The 19824-nt window shown below is 43.4% G+C and overlaps 1 protein-coding gene across 3 annotated transcripts in view; it reads right to left on the bottom strand.

Annotated features, from left to right (window-relative positions):
* The window catches only part of LOC106591009 (sodium/calcium exchanger 3), a 241767-nt gene extending 226105 nt beyond the window's left edge, over nucleotides 1-15662 (bottom strand). For all 3 annotated transcript variants that reach the window (XM_045723739.2, XM_045723740.2, XM_045723741.2), the window contains exon 1: nucleotides 14796-15662. The gene's annotated coding sequence lies outside the window, so the exon portion shown is untranslated. The remainder of the gene's footprint in view (nucleotides 1-14795) is intronic.
* Between the last annotated feature and the right edge of the window lie 4162 nt (nucleotides 15663-19824).

Here is a 19824-nt window from a genome sequence, read left to right as displayed (position 1 = left end):
CTAGCAGAGAGTTAGTGGAGCTAATATGATGCAGCCCAGACTCCCAGGCTAACAGTGAGTTAGTGGAGCTAACATGATGCAGCCCAGACTCCCAGTACAGGCTGGCAGTGACTTAGTGAAGCTAACATGATGCAGCCCAGACTCCCAGGCTAGCAGAGAGTTAGTGGAGCTAACATGATGCAGCCCAGACTCCCAGGCTAGCAGTGAGTTAGTGGAGCTAACATGATGCAGCCCAGACTCCCAGGCTAGCAGTGAGTTAGTGGCGCTAACATGATGCAGCCCAGACTCCAAGTACAGGCTAGCAGTGAGTTAGTGAAGCTAACATGATGCAGCCCAGACTCCCAGTACAGGCTAGCAGTGAGTTAGTGGAGCTAACATGATACAGCCCAGACTCCCAGACTAGCAGTGAGTTAGTGGAGCTAACATGATGCAGCCCAGACTCCCAGTACAGGCTAGCAGTGAGTTAGTGGAGCTAACATGATACAGCCCAGACTCCCAGACTAGCAGTGAGTTAGTGGAGCTAACATGATGCAGCCCAGACTCCCAGTACAGGCTAGCAGTGAGTTAGTGAAGCTAACATGATGCAGCCCAGACTCCCAGACTAGCAGTGACTTAGTGAAGCTAACATGATGCAGCCCAGACTCCCAGGCTAGCAGAGAGTTAGTGGAGCTAACATGATGCAGCCCAGACTCCCAGGCTAGCAGTGAGTTAGTGGAGCTAACATGATGCAGCCCAGACTCCCAGGCTAGCAGAGAGTTAGTGGAGCTAATATGATGCAGCCCAGACTCCCAGTACAGGCTAGCAGTGAGTTAGTGAAGCTAACATGATGCAGCCCAGACTCCCAGACTAGCAGTGACTTAGTGAAGCTAACATGATGCAGCCCAGACTCCCAGGCTAGCAGTGACTTAGTGACGCTAACATGATGCAGCCCAGACTCCCAGGCTAGCAGTGAGTTAGTGAAGCTAACATGATGCAGCCCAGACTCCCAGGCTAGCAGAGAGTTAGTGTAGCTAACATGATGCAGCCCAGACTCCCAGTGCAGGCTAGCAGTGAGTTAGTGGAGCTAACATGATGCAGCCCAGACTCCCAGGCTAGCAGTGAGTTAGTAGAACTAACATGATGCAGCCCAGACTCCCAGGCTAGCAGTGAGTTAGTAGAGCTAACATGATGCAGCCCAGACTCCCAGGCTAGCAGTGAGTTAGTGAAGCTAACATGATGCAGCCCAGACTCCCAGATTAGCAGTGACTTAGTGAAGCTAACATGATGCAGCCCAGACTCCCAGGCTAGCAGTGACTTAGTGAAGCTAACATGATGCAGCCCAGACTCCCAGGCTAGCAGTGAGTTAGTGAAGCTAACATGATGCAGCCCAGACTCCCAGATTAGCAGTGACTTAGTGAAGCTAACATGATGCAGCACAGACTCCCAGGCTAGCAGTGACTTAGTGAAGCTAACATGATGCAGCCCCGACTCCCAGGCTAGCAGAGAGTTAGTGGAGCTAACATGATGCAACCCAGACTCCCAGGCTAGCAGTGAGTTAGTGGAGCTAACATGATGCAGCCCAGACTCCCAGGCTAGCAGTGAGTTAGTGGCGCTAACATGATGCAGCCCAGACTCCAAGTACAGGCTAGCAGTGAGTTAGTGAAGCTAACATGATGCAGCCCAGACTCCCAGTACAGGCTAGCAGTGAGTTAGTGGAGCTAACATGATGCAGCCCAGACTCCCAGACTAGCAGTGACTTAGTGAAGCTAACATGATGCAGCCCAGACTCCCAGGCTAGCAGAGAGTTAGTGGAGCTAACATGATGCAGCCCAGACTCCCAGGCTAGCAGTGAGTTAGTGGAGCTAACATGATGCAGCCCAGACTCCCAGGCTAGCAGAGAGTTAGTGGAGCTAATATGATGCAGCCCAGACTCCCAGGCTAACAGTGAGTTAGTGGAGCTAACATGATGCAGCCCAGACTCCCAGTACAGGCTAGCAGTGACTTAGTGAAGCTAACATGATGCAGCCCAGACTCCCAGGCTAGCAGAGAGTTAGTGGAGCTAACATGATGCAGCCCAGACTCCCAGGCTAGCAGAGAGTTAGTGGAGCTAACATGATGCAGCCCAGACTCCCAGGCTAGCAGTGAGTTAGTGGAGCTAACATGATGCAGCCCAGACTCCCAGGCTAGCAGTGAGTTAGTGGCGCTAACATGATGCAGCCCAGACTCCAAGTACAGGCTAGCAGTGAGTTAGTGAAGCTAACATGATGCAGCCCAGACTCCCAGTACAGGCTAGCAGTGAGTTAGTGGAGCTAACATGATACAGCCCAGACTCCCAGACTAGCAGTGAGTTAGTGGAGCTAACATGATGCAGCCCAGACTCCTAGTACAGGCTAGCAGTGAGTTAGTGAAGCTAACATGATGCAGCCCAGACTCCCAGACTAGCAGTGACTTAGTGAAGCTAACATGATGCAGCCCAGACTCCCAGGCTAGCAGAGAGTTAGTGGAGCTAACATGATGCAGCCCAGACTCCCAGGCTAGCAGTGAGTTAGTGGAGCTAACATGATGCAGCCCAGACTCCCAGGCTAGCAGAGAGTTAGTGGAGCTAATATGATGCAGCCCAGACTCCCAGTACAGGCTAGCAGTGAGTTAGTGAAGCTAACATGATGCAGCCCAGACTCCCAGACTAGCAGTGACTTAGTGAAGCTAACATGATGCAGCCCAGACTCCCAGGCTAGCAGTGACTTAGTGACGCTAACATGATGCAGCCCAGACTCCCAGGCTAGCAGTGAGTTAGTGAAGCTAACATGATGCAGCCCAGACTCCCAGTGCAGGCTAGCAGTGAGCTAGTGAAGCTAACATGATGCAGCCCAGACTCCCAGTACAGACTAGCAGTGAGTTAGTGAAGCTAACATGATGCAGCCCAGACTCCCAGTACAGACTAGCAGTGAGTTAGTGAAGCTAACATGATGCAGCCCAGACTCCCAGTGCAGGCTAGCAGTGAGTTAGTGAAGCTAACATGATGCAGCCCAGACTCCCAGTACAGGCTAGCAGTGAGTTAGTGGAGCTAACATGATACAGCCCAGACTCCCAGACTAGCAGTGAGTTAGTGGAGCTAACATGATGCAGCCCAGACTCCAAGTACAGGCTAGCAGTGAGTAAGTGGAGCTAACATGATGCAGCCCAGACTCCCAGGCTAGCAGTGACTTAGTGAAGCTAACATGATGCAGCCCAGACTCCCAGACTAGCAGTGACTTAGTGAAGCTAACATGATGCAGCCCAGACTCCCAGGCTAGCAGTGACTTAGTGAAGCTAACATGATGCAGCCCAGACTCCCAGGCTAGCAGAGAGTTAGTGGAACTAACATGATGCAGCCCAGACTCCCAGGCTAGCAGTGAGTTAGTGGAGCTAACATGATTCAGCCCAGACTCCCAGGCTAGCAGAGAGTTAGTGGAGCTAATATGATGCAGCCCAGACTCCCAGGCTAAAAGTGAGTTAGTGGAGCTAACATGATGCAGCCCAGACTCCCAGTACAGGCTGGCAGTGACTTAGTGAAGCTAACATGATGCAGCCCAGACTCCCAGGCTAGCAGAGAGTTAGTGGAGCTAACATGATGCAGCCCAGACTCCCAGGCTAGCAGTGAGTTAGTGGAGCTAACATGATGCAGCCCAGACTCCCAGGCTAGCAGTGAGTTAGTGGAGCTAACATGATACAGCCCAGACTCCCAGACTAGCAGTGAGTTAGTTGAGCTAACATGATGCAGCCCAGACTCCCAGTACAGGCTAGCAGTGAGTTAGTGGAGCTAACATGATACAGCCCAGACTCCCAGACTAGCAGTGAGTTAGTGGAGCTAACATGATGCAGCCCAGACTCCCAGTACAGGCTAGCAGTGAGTTAGTGAAGCTAACATGATGCAGCCCAGACTCCCAGACTAGCAGTGACTTAGTGAAGCTAACATGATGCAGCCCAGACTCCCAGGCTAGCAGAGAGTTAGTGGAGCTAACATGATGCAGCCCAGACTCCCAGGCTAGCAGTGAGTTAGTGGAGCTAACATGATGCAGCCCAGACTCCCAGGCTAGCAGAGAGTTAGTGGAGCTAATATGATGCAGCCCAGACTCCCAGTACAGGCTAGCAGTGAGTTAGTGAAGCTAACATGATGCAGCCCAGACTCCCAGACTAGCAGTGACTTAGTGAAGCTAACATGATGCAGCCCAGACTCCCAGGCTAGCAGTGAGTTAGTGAAGCTAACATGATGCAGCCCAGACTCCCAGTACAGGCTAGCAGTGAGTTAGTGGAGCTAACATGATGCAGCCCAGACTCCCAGGCTAGCAGTGAGTTAGTGAAGCTAACATGATGCAGCCCAGACTCCCAGTACAGACTAGCAGTGAGTTAGTGAAGCTAACATGATGCAGCCCAGACTCCCAGTACAGACTAGCAGTGAGTTAGTGAAGCTAACATGATGCAGCCCAGACTCCCAGTGCAGGCTAGCAGTGAGCTAGTGAAGCTAACATGATGCAGCCCAGACTCCCAGTACAGACTAGCAGTGAGTTAGTGAAGCTAACATGATGCAGCCCAGACTCCCAGGCTAGCAGAGAGTTAGTGGAGCTAACATGATGCAGCCCAGACTCCCAGGCTAGCAGTGAGTTAGTGGAGCTAACATGATGCAGCCCAGACTTCCAGGCTAGCAGAGAGTTAGTGGAGCTAACATGATGCAGCCCAGACTCCCAGGCTAGCAGTGAGTTAGGTGCGCTAACATGGTGCAGCCCAGACTCCCAGTGCAGACTAGCAGTGAGTTAGTGGAGCTAACATGATGCAGCCCAGACTCCCAGTACAGGCTAGCAGTGAGTTAGTGAAGCTAACATGATGCAGCCCAGACTCCCAGTGCAGGCTAGCAGTGAGTTAGTGAAGCTAACATGATGCAGCCCAGACTCCCAGTGCAGGCTAGCAGTGAGTAAGTGAAGCTAACATGATGCAGCCCAGACTCCCAGTGCAGACTAGCAGTGAGTTAGTGGAGCTAACATGATGCAGCCCAGACTCCCAGGCTAGCAGAGAGTTAGTGGAGCTAACATGATGCAGCCCAGACTCCCAGGCTAGCAGTGAGTTAGTGGAGCTAACATGATGCAGCCCAGACTCCCAGGCTAGCAGTGAGTTAGTGGAGCTAACATGATGCAGCCCAGACTCCCAGGCTAGCAGTGAGTTAGTGAAGCTAACATGATGCAGCCCAGACTAGCAGTGACTTAGTGAAGCTAACATGATGCAGCACAGACTCCCAGGCTAGCAGTGAGTTAGTGAAGCTAACATGATGCAGCCCAGACTCCCAGTACAGGCTAGCAGTGAGTTAGTGGAGCTAACATGATACAGCCCAGACTCCCAGACTAGCAGTGAGTTAGTGGAGCTAACATGATGCAGCCCAGACTCCCAGGCTAGCAGTGAGTAAGTGGAGCTAACATGATGCAGCCCAGACTCCCAGTACAGGCTAGCAGTGAGTAAGTGGAGCTAACATGATGCAGCCCAGACTCCCAGGCTAGCAGTGACTTAGTGAAGCTAACATGATGCAGCCCAGACTCCCAGTGCAGGCTAGCAGTGACTTAGTGGAGCTAACATGATGCAGCCCAGACTCCCAGGCTAGCAGTGACTTAGTGAAGCTAACATGATGCATCCCAGACTCCCAGGCTAGCAGTGAGTTAGTGGAGCTAACATGATGCAGCCCAGACTCCCAGTGCAGGCTAGCAGTGAGTTAGTGTAGCTAACATGATGCAGCCCAGACTCCCAGTGCAGGCTAGCAGTGAGTTAGTGTAGCTAACATGATGCAGCCCAGACTCCCAGTGCAGACTAGCAGTGACTTAGTGAAGCTAACATGATGCAGCCCAGACTCCCAGTGCAGACTAGCAGTGAGTTAGTGAAGCTAACATGATGCAGCCCAGACTCCCAGTACAGGCTAGCAGTGAGTAAGTGGAGCTAACATGATGCAGCCCAGACTCCCAGGCTAGCAGTGACTTAGTGAAGCTAACATGATGCAGCCCAGACTCCCAGTGCAGGCTAGCAGTGACTTAGTGGAGCTAACATGATGCAGCCCAGACTCCCAGGCTAGCAGTGACTTAGTGAAGCTAACATGATGCAGCCCAGACTCCCAGGCTAGCAGTGAGTTAGTGGAGCTAACATGATGCAGCCCAGACTCCCAGTGCAGGCTAGCAGTGAGTTAGTGTAGCTAACATGATGCAGCCCAGACTCCCAGTGCAGGCTAGCAGTGAGTTAGTGGAGCTAACATGATGCAGCCCAGACTCCCAGTGCAGACTAGCAGTGACTTAGGTAAGCTAACATGATGCAGCCCAGACTCCCAGTGCAGACTAGCAGTGAGTTAGTGTAGCTAACATGATGCAGCCCAGACTCCTAGTGCAGGCTAGCAGTGACTTAATGAAGCTAACATGATGCAGCCCAGACTCCCAGTGCAGACTAGCAGTGAGTTAGTGGAGCAGGCTGGCTGGGCTATAAGAAGAGGTTGGCTGGGCTGATAGACAGGCTTGATCCGTGAAACACATTTAACAGAAGTACCGAACGTAACAAACATTTTGGTCCCGAATTGTTTTCATGATCTAGTATTGAAAAACTACAGAAGTTTCAGTATACCGTGCAACCTTCACCTTATCACACACACACACACACAAAAGCAGTGCCTTCAGAAAGTATTCACACCCCTTGACTTTTTCCACATTTTATTATGTTACAAAGTGGGATTCATATGCGATTTTTTTTTGTCAATAATTTACACAAACTACTCTGTAACGTCGGTTGAAGAAAATGTCTAACATTTGTATAAAAATATTCTGAAAAATAAAACACATATATATCTTGATTAGATACATGAGTCAATACATGTTAGAATCCCCTTTAGCAGTGATTACAGCTCTGACTCTTTCTGGGTAAGTCTCTAAGGGCTTTCAACACCTACCTGGACTGTGCATCATTTGCCCATTATTCATTTCAAAATTCTTCAAGTTCAGGCATTGCCATAGATTTTCAAGTAGATTTAAGTCAAAACTGTAACTCGGCCACTCAGGAAAATTCACTGTCTTCTTGGTAAGCAACTTATGTAGATGTGTTTTAGGTTTGTCCTGCTGAAATTTGAATTAATCTCTCAAGCAGACTGAACCAGGTTTCCCTCTAAGATTTTTTTCCCGGTGCTTAATTGCTTTGCCACATTTTTTTGCAGTATTACTTTAGTGCCTATTCTGTATAGGCTTCGTCTTTTCACTCTGTCAATTAGGTTAGTATTGTGGAGTAACTACAATGTCGTTGGTTTCTTCTATCACAGCCATTCAATTCTTCTATCAACAGCTACTAAACTGTTTTAAAGTCACCATTGGCCTCATGGTGAAATCTCTAAGCGGTTTCCTTCCTCTCCGGCAACTGAGTTAGGAAGGACACCTGAATCTTTGTACTGACTGGGTGGATTGATACACCATCCATAGTGTAATTAATAACGTCTGCATGTTCAAAGGGACATTCAACGTCTGCTTTTTAAAAATGTTTACCCATCTATCAATAGTTGCCTTTCTTTTTAAATTCAGGCTGCAACACCACAAAATGTTGAAAATGTCAAGGGGTGTGAATACTTTCTGAAGGAGCTTTACATTCATGTTACACACAACCCCTCTTTCTCTGATACCTGTGGTGGACTATAAACTGTATTATACTTATGCTTAAATATTTATTATATTTTACTTTATGTTCCTATTCTTATCTTGTATTATTTCTTATTGTTTCATTGTCGAGTAGGAACCTGCAAGTAAGTATTTTGTTGGGCGGTGTATACCATGTGTATCCTGTACATATGACTAATACAACTGGAAACTTGAAATTGAATAGAGATAATGAGTGGTAACACGGGTCCTTTATTAAAGCATTATTAAGGGTAACGGCTGAGAGTCGTTTATTAAAGCATTATTAAGGGTGATGGTTGGGAGTCGTTTATTTAAGCATTATTAAGGGTAATGATGGGAGTCATTTATTAAAGCATTATTAAGGGTAATGTTGGGAGTCATTTATAAAAGCATTATTAAGGGTAACATTTGGCAGTCGTCTATTTAAGCATTATTAAGGGTGATGGTTGGGAGTCGTTTATTAAAGCATTATTAAGGGTGATGATTGAGAGTCGTTTATTAAAGCGTTATTAAGGGTAACATTTGGCAGTCGTTTATTAAAGCCTGCACTCTCCATCTCAGTTTTGGCCCCTCTGTGTGTGTGTGTGTGTGTGTGTGTGTGTGTGTGTGTGTGTGTGGTGGGGGCCAATCAGCAGGTGGGGGCCAATCACAGCCAGTCACCTAGAGGTCCCTGAGACACAAAGGCAGTTTTGGCCCAATTAAAACAGTCTCCCAGAGAGGTACGGAATCATTCTGTTTCTGTCCTGAATCCAATTGAGGATTACAAGTTTTATTACAGCAGCATACCCATTTTCCCTTCACCTTCTTAATAAAATACAATGAGGAATTAAAGTCTCATTCTAGGTACGTCTTTTAACCTTTAAAAGTTCATTTTAAAGTGCAGATCGTTTTTTTATTTAAAAGTAGTGTGAAGGAAGGAGTGGGTTATATTAGTATATTATCTTTTGAAAAATGACGTTTGATTGTTTGAAATACAAGCTATAGATATAAATATCATATTCTAAGAAGAAAAAGGGTTGATAGAGCAATTGGGAAAATAAGACAGAATTCCAGTCATTTTCTTCAAATTTCCCAGTTTTCCAGAAAATCCTGGGTGGAAGATTCCTGGAATTACGAGGGAATTCCTTTCCCGATTTTGTGTGTTTGTTGTGTGTGTGTGTGTGTGTGTGTGTGTGTGTGTGTGTGTGTGTGTGCATGCGTGCGTGCGTGTGTGTGTGGACAATATCCAGCCAGTAACGTCATCCCCAGAGACCAAACATAGCTAAATAAACAAAAACGAGTATAAGACCTGAAGATACAATATCCCATATAAGTGCTATTTTTCCAGTGTAATAAACCTTTTTTGTAGTCTGTTGGAATCCCTTGATGTGCCCTTATACCGAAACAGGAAACATTCAGCACCACGGACAGTAGCGTAAACTACAACATTCAACACCATGGACAGTACCGTAAACTACAACATTCAGCACCACGGACAGTACCGTAAACTAAAACATTCAACACCACGGACAGTACCGTAAACTACAACATTCAACACCACGGACAGTACCGTAAACTACAACATTCAACACCACAGAAGGTACCGTAAACTACAACATTCAACACCACGGAAGGAACCGTAAACTACAACATTCAACACCACGGAAGGAACCGTAAACTACAACATTCAACACCACGGAAGGTACCGTAAACTACAACATTCAACACCATGGACAGTACCGTAAACTACAACATTCAACACCATGGACAGTACCGTAAACTCCAACATTCAACTCCACGGAAAGTACCGTAAACTACAACATTCAGCACCACGGACAGTACCGTAAACTACAACATTCAACACCATGGACAGTACCGTAAACTCCAACATTCAAATCCACAGAAAGTACCGTAAACTACAACATTCAGCACCACGGACAGTACCGTAAACTCCAACATTCAACTCCATGGACAGTCCCGTAAACTACAACATTCAGCACCACGGACAGTACCGTAAACTACAACATTCAGCACCACGGACAGTACAGTAAACTACAACATTCAGCACCACGGACAGTGCCGTAAACTACAACATTCTACACCACGGACAGTACCGTAAACTACAACATTCAACACCACGGACAGTACCGTAAACTACAACATTCAGCACCAGGGACAGTACCGTAAACTACAACATTCAGCACCACGGAAGGTACCGTAAACTACAACATTCAGCACCACGGACAGTACCGTAAACTCCAACATTCAACTCCACGGACAGTCCCGTAAACTACAACATTCAGCACCACGGACAGTACCGTAAACTACAACATTCAGCACCAGGGACAGTACAGTAAACTACAACATTCAGCACCACGGACAGTGCCGTAAACTACAACATTCAACACCACGGACAGTACCGTAAACTACAACATTCAACACCACGGACAGTACCGTAAACTACAACATTCAGCACCAGGGACAGTACCGTAAACAACAACATTCAGCACCACGGAAGGTACCGTAAACTACAACATTCAGCACCACGGACAGTACCGTAAACTACAACAATCAGCACCATAGAAGGTACCGTAAACTACAACATTCAGCACCACGGACAGTACCGTAAACTCCAACATTCAACTCCACGGACAGTCCCGTAAACTACAACATTCAGCACCACGGACAGTCCCGTAAACTACAACATTCAGCACCACGGACAGTAGTGTAAACTACAACATTCAGCACCACGGACAGTACCGTAAACTACAACATTCAACACCATGGACAGTACCGTAAACTACAACATTCAGCTCCACGGACAGTACCGTAAACTACAACATTCAACACCACGGACAGTACAGTAAACTACAACATTCAACACCACGGACAGTACCGTAAACTACAACATTCAGCACCACAGACAGTACCGTAAACTACAACATTCAACACCACGGAATGTACCGTAAACTACAACATTCAACACCACGGAAGGTACCATAAACTACAACATTCAACACCACGGAAGGTACCGTAAACTACAACATTCAGCACCACGGACAGTACCGTAAACTACAACATTCAACACCACGGACAGTATCGTAAACTACAACATTCAACACCACGGACAGTACCGTAAACTACAACATTCAACACCACGGACAGTACCGTAAACTACAACATTCAACACCACGGACAGTACCGTAAACTACAACATTCAGCACCACGGACAATACCATAAACAAAAACAAAGGACTGATTTCTAAATTGAGCACAACGGCCTCTGAACGGCGCTGCCCGGTGCTGTTGGGTTAAGCTCCCAGATAGACTGTCTGCCATGTTGCCTAGTCCCCTTTCCAATGACACTTACAATCGTAAACCTATAAACTAATATAGAAAGCAAACATATGTTCAGAACGTAAAGACAGTGGACACCGTACCAGATACCTAACAAGACCACATCAAAATCTAAACATTATGCAATAACACAAGATTACTACAAAGGAACATGTTTTACAAACCAAATGAAATGTTATTAGGTAGCTATAACAGCAACTTAAACCAAAATATAAAGTGTTAAAATATGAATGTGCCTGCAATAAGCCTGCAATGTGTTGCTATGGCCTCAATAAAGTTGTTTGAAACCTCTACCTGTCTTGTTGCTATGGCATCAATACAGTTGTCTGAAACCTCTACCTGTCTTGTTGCTATGGACTCAATACACTTGTCTGAAACCTCTACCTGTCTTGTTGCTATGGCCTCAATACAGTGGTTAAACCTCTACCTGTCTTGTTGCTATGGCATCAATACAGTTGTCTGAAACCTCTACCTGTCTTGTTGCTATGGCATCAATACAGTTGTCTGAAATCTCTACCTGTCTTGTTGCTATGGCATCAATACAGTTGTCTGAAACCTCTACCTCTCTTGTTGCTATGGCATCAATACAGTTGTCTGAAACCTCTACCTGTCTTGTTGCTATGGCATCAATACAGTTGTCTGAAACATCTACCTGTCTTGTTGCTATGGCATCAATACAGTTGTCTGAAACCTCTACCTCTCTTGTTGCTATGGCATCAATACAGTTGTCTGAAACCTCTACCTGTCTTGTTGCTATGGCATCAATACAGTTGTCTGAAACCTCTACCTGTCTTGTTGCTATGGCATCAATACAGTTGTCTGAAACCTCTACCTGTCTTGTTGCTATGGCCTCAATACAGTTGTTTGAAACCTCTACCTGTCTTGTAATATAATATAATTTACTTTTTGTTTTATTTTCCTCAGTTATGTGGAGCTCTAAAGAGGGCCTCTGCATCCTACATAGACAGGCCTCCCCTCCCTCCATCCTACATAGACTGGCCTCCCCTCCCTCCATCCTACATAGACTGGCCTCCCTCTATCCCTACATAGACTGGCCTCCCTCTATCCCTACATAGACAGGCCTCTCCTCCCTCTCTCCCTCTCTCCCTACATAGATAGACCTCCCTCTCTCCCTCTATCCCTACATAGATAGACCTCCCTCTCTCCCTCTATCCCTACATAGATAGACCTCCCTCTCTCCCTCTATCCCTACATAGATAGACCTCCCTCTCTCCCTCTATCCCTACATAGATATACATCCCTCTCTCCCTCTATCCCTACATAGATAGACCTCCCTCTCTCCCTCCATAGACAGACCTCCCTCTCTCCCTCTATCCCTACATAGACAGGCCTCCCCTCCCTCTATCCCTACATAGACTGGCCTCCCCTCCCTCTCTCCCTCTATCCCTACATAGACAGGCCTCCCTCTCTCCCTCTATCCCTACATAGACAGGCCTCCCCTCCCTCTCTCCCTCTATCCCTACATAGATAGACCTCCCTCTCTCCCTCTATCCCTACATAGATAGACCTCCCTCTCTCCCTCTATCCCTACATAGATATACCTCCCTCTCTCCCTCTATCCCTACATAGATAGACCTCCCTCTCTCCCTCTATCCCTACATAGACAGACCTCCCTCTCTCCCTCTATCCCTACATAGACAGGCCCCCCCTCCCTCTATCCCTACATAGACAGGCCTCCCCTCCCTCTATCCCTACATAGACAGACCTCCCTCTCTCCCTCTATCCCTACATAGACAGGCCCCCCCTCCCTCTATCCCTACATAGACAGGCCTCCCCTCCCTCTATCCCTACATAGACAGGCCTCCCCTCCCTCTATCCCTACATAGACAGACCTCCCTCTCTCCCTCTATCCCTACATAGACAGGCCTCCCCTCCCTCTATCCCTACATAGACAGGCCTCCCCTCCCTCTATCCCTACATAGATAGACCTCCCTCTCTCCCCCCTTGATCCCTCACACAGCTGACGCGGCCGAGTCAGCATTGAACGCGCTCTGAGACACATGACATGATGTAGCCTGTGCTTCGCTCGGCGCACTGAGAGAAACCGAGACGGGCGCCTACGGATCTTTTTCCCCTTTCCCTATTTTGGACAGACGCTTTGCAGAGACTAGTTTAAGATGGCAATTTGAGAGGCCCGTAAACACGGACTCAGCAGGCGACATGGACAGCCTCAGCTGTTGCCGAATCAATCATCCAGAAGTCCTTTTTTTTCTCATCTCACAGACACAGACAGTTCTGATTCACTGTTATTTACCTAAGGGGGAATCCCTGGCCTAGTCCTACAGGCCGGGCCATACTTCCCTACCTACCGCCATTATGAAAATAGACCAAGCCACGTTTACACATTAAATAATCATCTGTTCTATTGAAATCGTATATATATATATATATATATATATATATATATATTATATATATATATATATATATATATATATATGGCAACACTGTCACTAAAGCCTACTACCCTCATCATCAGAAATGACTCCAGGCTTCCGTCCTTAATACAGTGGCATCAAAGTGGTGCAAACAATACGGTGATCTGACATAGCCAGGTGGCAGGCCAGCCCATGCTTGTCAATCACCAATAGGGCTGACATAGCCAGGTGATTGGCCAGCCCATGCTTGTCAATCCCCAATAGGGCTGACACAGCCAAGTGATTGGCCAGCCCATGCTTATCAATCACCAATAGGGCTGACACAGCCAGGTGATTGGCCAGCCCATGCTTATCAATCACCAATAGGGCTGACACAGCCAGGTGATTGGCCAGCCCATGCTTATCAATCACCAATAGGGCTGACATAGCCAGGTGATTGGCCAGCCCATGCTTGTCAATCACCAATAAGGCCAGAGGCTATGTCCAATGTGTAGCCCTGTATTTCTCTACATAACGCAGCTGTGATTTGACTGTCATGGAGTGTGGACCGTACAGAGAGATTGATTGCGTTGTATCTGTAGGCGCAAACGGCGCAGCACCCCGGAGAGGTGACACACTCGCTGTAATCAGCCTCCCCCTCTAGCGTGGCATGGCACACCGCATCAAACACACAGTCCTCATCCTCAACTCTACTGATGCACATGGACTGACTGACTCATAAGGCATTGCCAGGCGATGTTTGCTGTGACGCTGTGAAGAACCCTTCCTCCATATGAATAGCTAGTCTGGTGGAACCTTATACTGCCACTGCATGGCTTTAAGACACATCATTGGCCCTTGTTATAGGCTTGGGATATTCATTATGATCATAAGCACATACATAACACAGTAAGCGGTATTATCATTTCAATTATTACCACCTCGGGTTGTCCGGTCTAGCGGTCTGTCTGCATTGCTTCTCAGAAACACTGTAGCATATAATCTATAGGTAACAATCTAAAGGTTACTGTTAGATTAGATGGTTCTTTATTGTCTGATTTTTCATATATATATATATATATTATATATATATATATATATATATATATTTGCTTTGCGTGCAAGAAAATGTAGAGACATGGCATATTCTAGACTTAACATTACACATTTACATTCATGAAAAAAAAACGAGAGTAAAATGATATCTTAAGGATTGTTCTTCCACATTGTATAGCTAGTTGTCCCTACATCCCCTTTAATGTCCACATTGTATAGCTAGTTGTCCCTACATCCCCTTTAATGTCCAAGGTCCTTCCCAGAGAGTTGTTCCCACAGTGTTATTGTGCAGCCCTATAGTTTCAACGTCCATGCATGCTATTGCATGCATATCATTGAGTTATAGCTACTAACGATACCCAGGCGAATTCATTTCACTACAGCCTACCTGTATTTGTATCCTGAAGTGTTTTTGGTCGACACTGCGTAATGCCTCTTTTCTTATCGACCCTTCTTGAGTCCGAGGTATCTATTTGGTCAGCTGTAAATGTTTATATTGTTTGTACCTCCTCCTCCTTCCTCCTCCTCAGTCAAACGTGCTGTAGCCTCCTAGCCTCCTGCTGTTGAAAAATAATGCCCCAGAGGCTATATCGGTTTCCTCACGCACACTCAAACTGGTCCCCAAGCCCGTTCTGCTTCCGGCCGATCGATCAAACCGGAGAAGTGATGGCTCGCTCTTTTTTTCCTCCCTTCCCTTTGCCTTTAGTCCGGTCCGCCACGGCAGATAGATAGACCAACCGTCAAGCTGTCAGCGGCGAAGAGGACGTTATTCTGAAGGGGGACCTTAGAATCCAAATGCATGCAAACCCAAACGGCTCTTCTCTTCTCCCGCAAGCCGACAGCAGTGCTCGCCGCCTCTCCTGCCCATCTCCTCTGCGTTAGCGCAGAAAATGTATTCTGATGGTCTCGGTATAGATGCGGCTCCTTTTGCTGTCCAGTCCGTTGGTCAACTTTAGAATATATGGCACACCAGTCTTGCGAAATAACCAACCGAGGCTATATCCAACGTTTACGATTTCAAATAAATCAAACACAAATATTCCATTTGACGATACATTGACATCATTTTGACACGCGGACCGACGGAAGCTCCAGATTGTCTATTTGTTTTAGATTGTCTATTTGTTTTACATCTTAAACTCCAGATGAAATATTTTCTTTTCCACACGGCCTATTCCTTTCGAAAGATGATATTCTGTATTCAAATAGCAAATCTTAAATGAGTAATGTTTTGCGCCCCTGCATGCCTCTTTTAACGCCCCCCTCCCCCCCCCCCCCCCCCCCCCCCTTCACCAAAAGTCACACAGACACACACACGCGCGCATCTACGTCACCATCAGCTGGGGGTCTGGGGTAGAGAGGGAGAGAGAGCTGCAACACAAACCATGAATATTCTGTTTTATTGCAATGGTGCAGACGGGCCCGGGGAGGCAGATGAGAGGAGAAAGAAGAATCCATAGGGACTGAGATTAGCTGGGACGCTAATCCGTCAGAATCATATCTATTAGGAGACGGATTCCATTTGAAACTGTAATGGAGGCTTCTATGACTGCTGCTGAAGTCGGTTACATTGTTTGCTTCATGCCAATTACATGGATCATTCTGGAATGTTTCAAAATGAGCTATGGTTAGGCCACCCTGGTGTTAGTAGAATAACAGTATTTAGATGGACTGTACTGTACCAAATAGTTTAAGGGCTATGTCGTATTGTCTTCAGTTTATGTGAATATACTGGGATGGCTTCTGGGGAAATAATGAGGTGCATGTTTATTTAAGTCATTAATTAATTAATTTATTCATTCATTCATGCATTTATTCAGGAATGTATTAATTCATTTATTCATTCTTTATTTATTCATTTATTTTTTAATTCATGTTTTCATTCATTTATTAATTTATTTATTCATTCATTTATTCATTCATTTATTAATTCATTAGTTTATTCATTCATGTATTTATTCATTCATTAATTTATTAATTCATTTATTAATTCATGTTTTCATTCATTTGTTTATTCATTCATTTATTTATTTATTCATTCATTCATTCATGTATTCATTCCCAATGCTGCCGTTTGCCATTTTAAGGGAACCAAAACCAAAATGGATCTCCACAACTACAAGATACTGGAATCAGGGGTTATGTTCTATACATTCAGAGATATCTGGCTAAATTAGATATCATTTAACTGAGATGGATGTTCTCCCCCAGTAGTTTACTGCAGACAGACATGGTACTGTGGTGTGTGTGTGTGTGTGTGTGTGTGTGTGTGTGTGTGTGTGTGTGTGTGTGTGTGTGTGTGTGTGTGTGTGTGTGTGTGTGTGTGTGTGTGTGTGTGTGTGTGTGTGTGTGTGGTGTGTGTGTGTGTGTGTGTGGGGGGGGGGGGGGGGGGGGGGCTGAAGCAGAACATGATTGCCAGAACAGACAGAGACACCGCTAGGGAACAAGTACTTATTGATTTGACATAAGACACACAATTATAAAACATCATCCTAAAACACAATTATAAAACATCATTATAAAACATCATCATAAAACACAATTTTAAAACATCATTATAAAACATCATTATAAAACACAATTATAAAACATCATCATAAAACATCATCATAAAACACAATTATAAAACATCATTATAAAACATCATTATAAAACACAATTATAAAACACAATTATAAAACATCATTATAAAACACAATTATAAAACACAATTATAAAACATCATCATAAAACACAATTATAAAACACAATTATAAAACATCATTATAAAACATCATCATAAAACACAATTTTAAAACATCATTATAAAACATCATTATAAAACACAATTATAAAACATCATCATAAAACATCATCATAAAACACAATTATAAAACATCATTATAAAACATCATTATAAAACACAATTATAAAACACAATTATAAAACATCATTATAAAACACAATTATAAAACATCATCATAAAACACAATTATAAAACATCATTATGAAACATCATCATAAAACACAATTATAAAACACAATTATAAAACATCATCATAAAACACAATTATAAAACATCATTATAAAACATTATAAAACACAATTATAAAACATCATCATAAAACACAATTATAAAACACAATTATAAAACATCATTATAAAACACAATTATAAAACACAATTATAAAACATCATCATAAAACACAATTATAAAACACAATTATAAAACATCATTATAAAACACAATTATAAAACACAATTATAAAACATCATCATAAAACACAATTATAAAACACAATTATAAAACATCATTAGAAAACACAATTATAAAACATCATCATAAAACACAATTATAAAACACAATTATAAAACATCATTATAAAACACAATTATAAAACACAATTATAAAACACAATTATAAAACATCATTATAAAACACAATTATAAAACACAATTATAAAACACAATTATAAAACATCATTATAAAACACAATTATAAAACACAATTATAAAACATCATCATAAAACACAATTATAAAACACAATTATAAAACATCATCATAAAACACAATTATAAAACACAATTATAAAACATCATTATAAAACACAATTATAAAACATCATCATAAAACACAATTATAAAACATCATTATAAAACATCATCATAAAACACAATTATAAAACATCATTATGAAACATCCTCATAAAACATCATTATAAAACACAATTATAAAACACAATTATAAAACACAATTATAAAACATCATTATAAAACACAATTATAAAACACAATTATAAAACATCATCATAAAACACAATTATAAAACACAATTATAAAACATCATCATAAAACACAATTATAAAACATCATTATGAAACATCATCATAAAACACAATTATAAAACACAATTATAAAACACAATTATAAAACATCATTATGAAACATCCTCATAAAACACAATTCTAAAACATCATCATAAAACACAATTATAAAACATCATTATAAAACATCATCATAAAACACAATTATAAAACACAATTATAAAACATCATCATAAAACACAATTATAAAACATCATTATAAAACATCATCATAAAACACAATTATAAAACATAATTATAAAACATCATCATAAAACACAATTATAAAACACAATTATAAAACATCATCATAAAACACAATTATAAAACATCATTATAAAACATCATCATAAAACACAATTATAAAACACAATTATAAAACATCATTATAAAACACAATTATAAAACACAATTCTAAAACATCATCATAAAACACAATTATAAAACACAATTATAAAACATCATTATAAAACACAATTATAAAACACAATTATGAAACATCATCATAAAACACAATTATAATACACAATTATAAAACATCATCATAAAACACAATTATAAAACATCATCATAAAACACAATTATAAAACACAATTATAAAACATCATCATAAAACACAATTATAAAACATCATCATAAAACACAATTATAAAACAGCATTATGAAACATCATTATATGTTCGATGATTCCTTTTGGGACAAAACAGAGAGGAACAAAAGTAATATAGAGATTGATAATACGGGAATGTTGAAGCAGTAATCTGTAGCTTAGATTCCTAGTATACTGTGAGAAGATAAATTGAGGTAATAGACATACTCTACAATTACCAAACTTTATTATGTGATTAAAAGGTCAGATGCTAAACTAAACAAACTAATCACAGTGACAGAATCAGAATGGGAAGTTCAGCACCATGACAACGGACAGCGACCAGGGAAGTTCAGCACCATGACAACGGACATCGACCAGGGAAGTTCAGCACCATGACAACGGACAGCGACCAGGGAAGTTCAGCACCATGACAACGGACAACGACCAGGGAAGTTCAGCACCATGACAACGGACAGCGACCAGGGAAGTTCAGCACCATGACAGGGGACAATGACCAGGGAAGTCAGCACCATGACAACGGACAACGACCAGGGAAGTTCAGCACCATGACAACGGACAACGACCAGGGAAGTTCAGCACCATGACGGGGACAACGACCAGGGAAGTTGAATCAGAGAGGTGTGGGGGGCTGCCATAATCGACATCCACGTCTTCGGTGCCCGGGGAACAGTGGGTTAACTACCTTGCTCAGGGGCAGAATGCTGAGCAGCAGTGTATCCTAGTGGTTAGAGCGTTGGACTAGTAACCGAAAGGTTGCTAGATTGAGTCCCTGAGTTGACAAGGGAAAAATCTGTCGTTCTGCCCCTGAACAAGGCAGTTAACCCATTGTTCCTAGGCGTCATTGAAAATAAGAATTTGTTCTTAACTGACTTGCCTAGTTAAATAAAGGAGAAAAAAATGACAGATTTTTACCTTATCAGCTCAGGGATTTGGCCCAGCAACCTTTTGGTTACTGGCCCAA

Source organism: Salmo salar, chromosome 09 (assembly GCF_965601325.2).
Source record: "Salmo salar chromosome 09, fSalSal1, whole genome shotgun sequence".
NCBI lineage: Eukaryota > Metazoa > Chordata > Actinopteri > Salmoniformes > Salmonidae > Salmo > Salmo salar.
The sequence above is the reverse complement of the archived record's forward strand: the minus strand, read 5'-3'. Positions and strand labels throughout refer to the sequence as shown.